Genomic DNA, 12,038 nt, shown 5'->3' with positions numbered 1-12,038 from the left:
GGGTTTAATGATAAGTTCACAGCACCCCCTGAACAGTGCTTTAGACCTCACTGGGAGTAATTATCGTTTCGGCAGGTGTCTACTGCCTCCTCCTTTGTTATGTCGTTATCAACAATGAGAGGCAAGTAGAAGAAACTGATAGCCAGATATTTGTTGTTAAATCTCATCCTGCACGCGGCAGCCTCCAGAAGTGTATTCAACGTCACTTCTGTCTGTGTCAGTGTTTTGTGTATGTATATGGCAACACCGTGTCCCTCATATCTATACGGATAGTAGTGTTTTAGCATTGTAGGATCAGGCTGATCCTGCAGGCTCGTCTCCTGTAGACAAAGAATGTGTATATTCACTAAAGGTGATAAATATGGATATTTATTCTGAATAGTTCTACAGTTCCACTGTGACACCTTGAACATTATGGCTTAAGAGTTGCAGTTGTGACTGTGCTTCATAGTGCTTTTGTGCTATGAGGCACCGTCGGGTGACCTCTTCCGGCCCTTGTCAGTGGTGACAGCCATACAGGGTTGGCATTAAAAAAGAAAAAAAAAAAGGAAAAAAGAAAAAAGTTGCCCAAAAAGACCCACCTCCCAAAAAAAAAGCCTTTTTTTTTTTTATTCAACATACCAAAATTTAGTTCTATATCATATTCGTAAATAAGGTTTATATATGTACATATACATAAAAAATGTAAAAGAAGTCAAGTCTGATCCTTTCATTTCCTGTACAATACAATTAACACAGGCTTTGTCCAACCGGACCAACCTGTATCAACATGACCTAAACAAATGTTCGATCTTCATTAATAGAAAGTGTCAAAATCTTTCAAGATCTAACTCCCCTTACGACTTCTGGCACCAAGCCAAAAATATTTCCAATAACTTTGCTTCCTCACCTTTCCCTTCTTTATTTCAACCCATCGACCCTAAGTGTCTTCACACCCCCCTCAACTTTCTCTTCATAAACTTCTGTATCATTCGCGGTTTTAGATCTGATTTTCAATCTGTAGAACACCACCTCTCCTCTACTAAACCTCATCTTCTTTTCCTCACTGAAACACAAGTGTATGAGGCAACTGACAGTAGCCCCTTTTTCTGCTCCCTCTTACTTTTCTATCCTCAGTTTCAGTCCAAAGCTGGATTTTTCGTTTATGTGTGCAACGACTTAACCTGCTCTCGTGCCCACGCTCTTGAATCTTCCGAGTTTTCCACCATCTGGATACAACTACAGAGTCACCCTCATACTAAATATATCTGTGCTATATACCTCTCAGTATAAGACTATAAGAAATTTTTTGACTACTTAACTTCCAAAGTGGAGCACATTCTGACACTCTTCCCTTTTATAGAGATCTCCATTTTTGGAGACTCCAATGTTCACCACCAGCTTTGGCTTTCTTCTCCCTTCACTGACCATCCTGTTGAACTAGCCCTCAGCTTTGCTATCCTCCACGACCTAGAGCAATTGGTGCAACACCCTACTCGTAATCCTGACCGTCTTGGAGATACGCACAGCATTCTTGATATTTTCCTAACTTCTAATCCTGTCTTCTCCGTTGGGCTACTCCGATCACAATGTCATATCTGTATCCTGTCCTATTGCTCCAGTCCCTCCTCAGGATCCCCCTAAGTGAAAGTGCCTCTGGTGTTTTGCCTCGGCTAGTTGGAGGGACCTGAAGAAGTATTTTGCTTATTTTCCTTGGAATAACTACTGTTTCCGTGTCAGAGACCCATCTCTGTGTGCCGAGCGCATAACAGAGGTGATAGTGTCTAGCATGGTGGACATTCCTCACTCTTTTTCTCGACCTAAACCTTCCAATCCTTGTTTAACACAATCTGTTCTCTTGCTATAAATGATATAGAGGTGGCCCACAAAGGTACTTGAGGCTTCCATCTCATGCGCTTTATATTTCTGCCTTTAATCATGCCAAGTCTGTTCTCCAACAAGCCAAAAACTCCTTCATTAATAGAAAGTGTCAAAATCTTTCAAGATCTAACTCCCCTCATGACTTCTGGCATCTAACCAAAAAAAATCTCTAATAACTTTGCTTCTTCCCTTTTCCCTCCTTTATTTCAACCAGATGGCACCACTGCCATCTTATCTATTTCTAAAGCTGAAACCTTTGCTCAAACCTTTGCTAAAAACTCTACCTTGGATGATTCAGGTCTTGTTCCTCCCTCTCCTCCACCCTCTGACTACTTCATGCTACTTATTAAAATCCTTCGCAATGATGTTTTCCATGCCCCACATTGGCCTTTACTAACTAAGTAAAGTTTTTTAATCTATTCTCAACAGGAAGGTTCTTAAACATCTATCACTTCACAACCTTCTATCTGATCACCAGTACGGGTTCCGTCAAGGCCGGTCTACTAGTGATGTTTTGGCTTTCCATACTGAGTCGTCGTCATCCTCTTTTAGAGATTTTGATGAAACTTTTGCTGTTGCCTTAGACATATCAAAAGCTTTTGATAGAGTCTGGCACAAAGCTTTCCAAACTACCCTCCTACAGCTTTTATCCTTCTCTCTGTAATTTCATCTCAAGTTTCCTTTCTGACCGTTCTATTGCTGCTGTGGTAGACGGTCACTGTTCTTCTAAATTTATTAAGAGTGGTGTTCCTCAGGGTTCTGTCCTGCCACCTACTCTCTTGTTTTATCCATTCCTACACGGATGATACCACCCTGCACTTTTCCAAATTTTTTCCTAGACGTCCAGCCCTTCAGGAAGTAAACAGTTCATGCAGGGAAGCCACAGAACGCCTGACTTCTGATCTCTCTAAAATTTCTGATTGGGGCAGAACAAACTTAGTATTGTTCAGTGCCTCAAAACTCAATTCCTCCATCTATCAACTTGACACAACCTTCCAAACAACTATCCCTTCTTCTTCAATGACACTCAATTGTTCCCTCTTCTACACTGAATATCTTTGGTCTGTTCTTTACTTATAATCTAAATTGTGAACTTCACATTTCATCTCTAGCTAAAACAGCTTCTATGAAATTAGGTTTTTCTGTGTCGTCTCCGCCAGTTTTTCTCACCACACAGCTGCTAACTCTGTACAAGGGCCTTATCCGTCCATGTATGGATAATGCTTCACATCTCAGGTTCCACTCATATCGCTCTTTTAGACAGGGTGGAATCAAAAGCTATTAGTCTTACCAACTCCTCTCCTCTAACTAGCTGTCTTCAGCCTCTCTCTCATCGCCGCAGTGTTGCATTTCTTGCTATCTTCTACCACTCTTTTCATTCCAACTGCTCTTCTGATCTTGCTAATTGCATTCCTCCCCTTCTCCTGTAGCCTCGCTGCACAAGACTTTCTTCTTTCTTTCACTCCTATTCTGTCCATCTCTCTAATGCAAGAGTTAACTAGTATTCTCAATCATTCATCCCCCCCCTTTTTTTTTTAGGGTAAACTATGGAACTCCCTGCTTGCTTTCGTATTCCCACCTTCCTATGACTTCAACTCTTTCAAGAGGGAGGTCGTAAGACACTTATCTTGTAATTTCTGATCACTGCTTTCGACTCTGTTTGGAGACCGGCACCTCAGTGAGCTTTTTTTTATTATTATATTTTTATTGCTCTTGACCGTCCTCTCTCCTACATGAAAAAAGAAAAAAACACTTCAAACCTTTTGTTTCACTCTAGATTACTTTTTAATTGCTTATTTAAACTGATTTACATATAAATATGAGGAATATACAAAAAAAAAATAAAACCTAAAAAACAATAAACCAACCATAAAAAAATTAATGTCCAAAAAAACCCAGTGGGTTGGATTAAAAAAAAAAAAAAATGGTTTTTCAAACCATGCTTCCATGGCATCATCAATTGTCAACTCCCAAGAGCTGGTGGAGAGGGAGCGGGCGTGAGAACCCCTGCTTATGGGCGCAGGAGCAGCGACGACATGAGAAGAGCGTTGGCGTTTAAGTTTTATGAAATTTAATTTATTAGACTTGTTGTTCTTTTCATTCTTGCTGGGAGTAGTAGAAACAGCAGACAGATATGAGCAGAGGAAGTGATAGGAGTAGAGATTTTAGTAATTGTAGATGTAGATTTAGAAGTGGGAGAGGCAAAGGTTGAGGGTGAGGCTGTGGTGGTAGGTGCGGCGGTCGGCGGATCAGTTTGAATGGCTACAGTGCACATCTTGAGCTGAGCTCTTACCGTTGAGGCGTATGAGTTGTTTGAAGCAGGCGCGGCCTGCGTCTGCTTCATTCGCATCCTTGCGTCATAGTACGAGATTCCTTCAGCAGCCTTAACTGTACAGACCTTTTTCTCTACTTTCCATGTGGGGCAGTTGTGTGAGAAAGTGGAGTGGGCATCCCTCACAGTTATTGCACTTCTCTACTAAAGACATGCACTGTTCCACCATGTGACTCTCTCCAGCACATGTATTGCAGTAAGTGTGAGAATGTTTGTTGCTCCAGAGCTTTTACATTATATTTGCTGGGTGAAACACTTGACATTAGTTAGTACATTATATATATATATATATATATATATATATATATATATATATATATATATATATATATATATATATATATATATATATATATATATATATATATATATATATATATATATATATATATATATATATGGGCATAAGTGGGGAAGTGGGAAGAAGAAAGAGAGAGGGAAGAAGAGAGAGTGAAGAGTATGAATGCCAGATGTACAATGATTGGATGGCCACATGCCTTTGAGTTACTATGAGATCATCCTGCACATAGTCATCCTGCACATAGTCAAATCAATTTATTATAAAATCCAGTTTGCCTTTCAGTCTGAGTCCCACGTTTTGTTTAGTTGAGGAGTCCGTCTTACCTATAAAGTAATCAGTGTGCATCCAGACCTCATACTTCAGTCACCAGAATTTTTGAAAGATGATCATTTTGTTGAGTAACCTATACCTTGGCGGTGGGCAAGATCTGTTAGCTACTCTGTCAATCACACAATTTGTCTTAAATATATCAGTTATTTTTACCTTTTATTAATATTCAGGTATGAATTATTTAGCTCATCAAACTATGCAGTGCTACGAATGGTTCAGATTTTATGGTAATAAATAGTTTGGGTTTTATATAAATATCACAACATTTGACAACATAGCTTTGCGCCATTGTCATTTAGGTCGAGCACCCGAGGTGTTTATCGGTAAGCTCAGGTGACTCAGGTGGCTCAGCCTCTTAAGAGACACTCCCCACGGTGGAACCAACTCCTAAGTGCTCACGTGTTCTTCACAGATGGGAGAAAGAAATTGTTTACAACAAAAATAAGTATTTTTAGAAGAGAAGAGCCAATAGAGGTCCTGTCATTGCTTACTCCAGAGCAATAGTTCGAACAGCCAAAGGCACTAATTTGAGTGATACGACAGTGCGACGAATCTGCTCTGCCCCAAATTGAGATTAAGCAAAACAATTACCACGAACAAATAAATTATAGAAAAATTATTCACACAGTATCATACAATACTGAGAGAGAGAGAGAGAGAGAGAGAGAGAGAGAGTCAGGTCAGAGGTCGTCGGGTGAGGACGTGGTTTAGGAGCGCTCCGCCACAACAGGTCGGGTCATATAGACTTAGTTCCTGAGCAAGTCTCCGCTATTTCATTATACCATCACCACAACTGAGATTACAGTGCAGAGTGTACAGGTAATAAAAGTGAGGTGAATAGCGAACAGTGCAGTGCAGTACACAATGTGTGGAGCAGTGCTGGCAACGTGGTCACCGAGTGTCTGTTTGTGTCACTGCGCCTGTGTGTCTGCCGTCTTCACTTCACTACACCTCCACCATCAGCACTACCGAGGTTGAAGTGTAGTATACATAGCAGTGAAAGTGCAGTGTACGGTGAACAGTGCAGTAAATAGGTGTGGTGCAGTGCTGGCAGCGCGGTGCTCGTCACGTGTTTCCCGTGTATCGCCGCGCCCCTATTCCCCCGGGACATCAGCCCACAGCTGTGCTGCATTTCAAGGATTAAATACCTGCCGTGCCCTGTCCCGACCTGACTCACCTTCACCCTCACCTCGCCCCCACCGTGGCAGCGGGGTGCTAGTCACGTGTTTTCCGTGTATCGCCGAGCCCCTACTCCCCCGGGACATCAGCCCACAGCTGTTCTGCATTCCATGAGGGATTAAAATTAATACCTGCCGTGCCCTGTCCCGACCTGACTCTCCCTGACTCACCAAAACCTACTGACCACTCCTCTCTCCCTCCCTCATGTCTTCCTCCACGCACCAACTCATCGCACGGCGTCATCTGTCAGGTTATACCCCGCATAGGTGGTATAATCTGACATCCCTCATATCAGGGGGATGGATACCCAGGACGTGAAGTTAGCAGCACACCACTGGAGGGGCTCGTTCCCAACCCCCCTACTAACAATATTAATATGTCTATCATAAAGAATGTATATATATGTATATATATTTATATTTGTATTTGTGTGTTGTGTCCCACTCTTAAAATAGGTTGCACACGGCAGTGCGCCTTCGGGTGATAATGTACCTATGTTTAAATAAAAGAGAGAGAGAGAGAGAGAGATGGAGGAGGAAGGACAGTCGCCTATCCTTTCCACCAAGGCGTTAAACTGATAATTGATCTTGTAGAGACACAACAACGCATCTCGTTGGGAATTCCCACTCAATCAATACCCTAACATCCTTCCATGAGTAAAAACACAATAGTAGCGCAAAGCGGCGAGCAGTATGTGTGTGTGGTGTGTGTGTGTGTGTGTGTGTGTCACTACCCAAAGCGGTAGATAAAAAATTGAAAGATAAGTGACTTTAAACCTCCCTCTTGAAGGAATTCAAGTCATAGGAAGGTGGAAATACAGAAGCAACCAGGGAGTTCCATAGTTTACCAGAGAAAGAAATTAATGACTGAGAATACTGGTTAACTCTTTCATTAGGGAGGTGGACAGAATAGAGGTGAGAGAAAGAAAGTCTTGTGCAGCAAGGCCACAAGAGGAGTATGGGCATGCAGTTAGCAAGATCAGAGGAGCAGTTAGCATGAAAATAGCGGTAGAAGATAGCAAGAGATGTAACATTGCAGTGATGAGAAAGGAGCTGAAGACAGTTGATCAGTTACAGGAGAGGAGTTTATAACACGTAAGGCTTTTGATTCCACCCTGTTTAAAATGAGTGAACCCTCCCTACATGGGCGGATAAGGCCCCTGTACAGCATCGGCATTTGGGGATGAGAATAACTGGCAGAGACGACTCAGAACACCTAATTTCATAGAAGCTGCTTTTAGCTAGATGAGATGTGAAGTTTCCAGTTTAGATAATAAGTAAAGGACAGACCAAGGGGAATAGTTGAGTGTCATTGAAGACGAGGGGATAGTTATCTGAAAGGTTGTGTTGAGTTGGTAGATGGAGGAATTGAATTTTTGAGGCATTAAACAATATTAATTTTATTTTGCCTCAATCAGAAATTTTAGAGAGATAAGAAATCAGGCGTTGTGTGGCTTCCCTGCGTGAGCTGTTTACTTCCTGAAGGTTTGAACATCTACAAAAAGATGTGGAAAAGTGCAGTGTGGTATCATCAGTGGATAAGACAAGAAGTTTGGTTCAGATCATCGATGAATGATATGAAGAAAGTGCGTGACAGGACAGCACCCTGAGGAACACAACTGTTAATAGACTTAGAAGAACAGTGACCATCTACCACAGCAGCAATAGAACGGTCAAAGAGGGCACTTGAGATGAAGTTACAGAGGGAAGAATAGAAGCCATAGAAGGGTAGTCTGGAAATCAAAGCTTTGTACCAGACTCTATTAAAAGCTTTTGATATGTCTAAGGCAACAGCAAAAGTTTCACCAAAATCTCTAACTCTAAGCTGCTAACTGTGTACAGGGGCCTTATCTGTCCATGTGTGGAGGTGTCCATGTTGGAGGTGGAGGGGGAGTGTTTCACTCATACCGCTGTTTTAGACAGCTGTTCGTCTTATGAACTCCTCTCCTCTAACTGATTGTATTCAGTCTCTTTCTCATCGACATAATGGTGCATCTCTTGCTGTCTTCTGCCGCTATTTTTATGCTAACTGCTCTTCTGATCTTGGTAAGTGCATGCCTCCCTTCCTCTCGCGGCCTCGCTGCACAAGACTTTCTTCTTTCTCTCATCCCTATTTTGTTTATCTCTCTAATGAAAGAGTTAACCGGTATTCTCAATCATTAATTTCTTTCTCTGGTAAACTCTGGAACTCCCTGCCTGTTTATATATTTCCACCTTCCTATGACTTGGACTCTTTCAAGAGGCAAGTTTCAAAACAATTATCCTCTGCTTTTTTTACCATTCTATCTGACATCTATATGGAAACAGACTAAAAGTGAGCCTTTTTTATTATGTGTGTGTGTTTTTTTTTTTTTTTTTTTTTGCTCATAACTTTTGTTGCCTTTGGCCAGTGGACCTCTTAGGTAAATAAAATTATATAAAAAAAGCAAGATATTCCATGAAAGCTTCAAGTCCCTACTAGAAATAGGTATAAAATATAATGGGATTTACTACTTTCGTGGATATCTGAAAATGCAATATCTTGCCATATAAAAATAATCTCCCTATTCATTTTATTACTCTACTATCCTTTAGTACTGCAGCTCTATGAAACTATAGAAGAGATACGATCTCTACCCATGGAAATTTTGTTTGAAGTTGATTTAGATTTTTGACAAATATCTAAAAGTCGATTTTCTATTCTTTTTCATTGAGCAATAAAATATATTTCTATGTTATAGAAATTATTGTGAGTAGAAATTAATTTTCACTTTTCCTGATCAAAATGCTTTCCATTTGAAAAAAAAAAAAATTGGCTAAGAAAAGGGAAATTTCTTTTTCTTTTTAAGTTGAAGATCGGCAATTTAACATGGGAGAGGCATATTTTACAACCCCCCTTAACTTTGTACTTGTTTACTCATACTGAATGTCAGTGATTGGGTTTATATTCAGTTACTGACCAGTGTTATTGTTATTATTATTATTATTATTATTATTATTATTATTATTATTATTATTATTATTATCATTATTATTATTATTATTATTACTACTACTACTACTTGATTCTCTACTGACCTCCATGTGCTGACGATTCCTAAGTTCTTCCATGTCCTCTTTCTTACCAGCCATCAACACAAGGCCATCCATACTTGACACCACAGCGTCTTGTCTCCAATTTTGACCTCTTTTTCTGACTTTCTGGCTCTCGCTATAAGCTCTTCGATGTGTAAGTTGAACAAGATAGGTAAGATGACACAACCTTGTCGTACCCCAGCTCTATTTCTCAGCTATTTACTGTTTATTATTATTATTATCATTATTATTATTAATATTAGTAGTAGTAGTAGTAGTAGTAGTAGTATATTAGTATTATTATTTTTTGCGGAAGGGCAGGAGGGAGATAGTTTTTTTTTTTTCTTTTTTTAGTGGCTATGTATGTATCTTGTATTATGTAAAAGTATGTATGCATGTACTATGTAATAGTAATGTATGTACTATATGTAATATTGTATAAGTAATTAAGTATTGTATAGGGAAATATCTGAGAATGTGTGTGTGTGTGTGTGTGTGTGTGTAAATTATACAATACATGCATGATGCATGTCTGTGTATGTAGACCCTACTCCCTCTTAAAGTTCACAAGAAATATTTCAGTGCTTTGTAATTATACAAAAATAAGACTGACTAATATGAACTGGCAGCTCTGAGCACTTACAGCATCGGCCGGGGAGTGCCACCACGTAGGAGGGTCACTGCACACTGCGCATGGGCAGGCAGTCTCACCTCGTGATTGGCCGCCACCTTGTCATCAGCTAACCCAACCTAACTAACCTAACTTAACTAACCTAACCTAGCCTAAATAAACTGTACCAAATTACTGAATACGGTCTCCTGTTTATTATAATACTTTATTTCGGCTAGGTTAGGTTAGTTTAGTTAGGTTAGGTTAGATAACTTTAGATTAGCTGATATGAAGGTGGCAGACTTCCCGCACTAATCTCGAGGCGAGACTTCTCGCACATGCAGCAGAGTGTGTGGGACTCTCCTGCTTGTAGCTCCTTCCAGTGGCCGTCTGGCAATAATTAGTGCTATATAGTGATTTTATTCCAACATCCTGAATACATCCGCATCTGCATCCGCGAGGATGTCATAATTTGATATCCACATCCGCTATTTGGTAGAAACTGATATCCACAAAATATCTACTGTAATATGACATCCGCATACACATCTGCATCCACAGATCTCTGAATTCTGACATCCGATACACCTCTAGACTAAACGACAGACATGTACTGCTCATGAGGCTGCCTGTTATAACACGTAGGCCACGGTCTGTCATCGCTGCTTGATACTTAACTAATAATGATAATAATAATAATAATAATAATAATAATAATAATGATAATAATAATAATAATAATGATAATAATAATAATAATAATAATAATAATAATATAATAACAATAATAACAATAATAATAATAATAATAGTAATAATTATAATAATAATAATAATAATAATAATAATAATAATAATAATAATAATATTGATAACAACAATAACAACAACAACAACAACAACAACAACAACAACAACAACAACAACAACAACGACAACAACAATAATAATAATAACAACAACAACAACAACAACAACAACTGCAACAACAACAACAACAACAACAACTACTACTACAACAACAACAACTGCAACAACAACAACAATAATAATAATAATAATAATAATAATAATAATAATAACAATAATGATAATGATAATAACAGATAAATAAATAAGTTTTCACGTGACATTTTTAGGGATATTAAAAGTTTAATTTCATAATGAGAAACCACTCAGGGGTCGATACTCGTATTTGGGTCACGAGTCGCCGTCATGGGTAACCTTGGTCATCTACCACTACACTTTTGTCTGCCCTGATCTGAGTGGGGAGCCACAGTCAACTCCAGCTTCCTGAACGCCTGGAGTGGGGGAGGTTCTGACGTGGGAATATATTTCAGCAATATTTGCAAGTTGCTTGAAAGGCATTTGTCTCACTTTCGGGAATATAAAAGTCTTAAAGATAATAAGAAGAATAAGCTAGAATAAGACTTGTTAACGGTCTATGCACAAATTAGGCACAGTCAGCTTTCTGTACAGAGAGTTTTTGCACAGTATCATTTGACTGTCTTCTAATGACATAACTGTGTAGTCAGTTATACAGACAAAACTTAGTCATGGGTATAATTTACTGCTTGAAGCCAAGATCACTAATTATTGGCTCTCCAAGCCTGTTCATGAATACAAGGAGGGTTGGTTAAATACGAAACGATGTGCTCATTGGGTGTCACCTTATTCAATAAACAAGTCAGCGTCTTAACTTTGAGATCCGGTTTGATTTTTCTACATGTACCAATGTTCTATTTTTTTTTTCTTTCTTTCTTTCTTTTTCCCTTTCAGTGATATGGTAACATTTTGGTAACACTCTTTGTTGCACTTCTACATACAATAATAAATTTATCGTCATACCATCAACATTCACAGCAGAGAATTTAGTTTGCAGGGATTATATAGCAGAGAGTAACAAAATCATTTTACATATTGTAGGCTACAGGAATATTTAACATGCTTGAGTACAAAGATATGTGAAAAGTTACAAGGGATTGTAGGAGACGAATGTGTAACAGCGGAGAATGACTAAATGATTCTTCCACGCACATTTTCCTCTCCGGATTATAGCTATAAATTTACTATTTTTAATATCAAAACATATCCAATAGTTTACGTCCGAGTGTTCATGGATATATCCGTTATGTGACAACCTGAAAATGAAAAAAAAAGGTCCCTTTTGATGTATATAAAGTAATTTGACATTTATTAACTATAGGTAATTTTTTTTTTTATGTTTTACTCTTAAAATCCATATATTTATTTCAAAATTATCCAAATAGATTTTTGTTCATATAAAATTGTGAAAAAAATAAAAATAAAAAAAATTTCCCTACAGCATACCAGTCAAAACTCAATGCTACTTTCTTTATTTTTTAGTAATAA

The sequence above is a fragment of the Scylla paramamosain genome, chromosome 34 (assembly GCF_035594125.1).
Source record: "Scylla paramamosain isolate STU-SP2022 chromosome 34, ASM3559412v1, whole genome shotgun sequence".
Taxonomy (NCBI): Eukaryota; Metazoa; Arthropoda; class Malacostraca; order Decapoda; family Portunidae; genus Scylla; species Scylla paramamosain.
The sequence above is the reverse complement of the archived record's forward strand: the minus strand, read 5'-3'. Positions refer to the sequence as shown.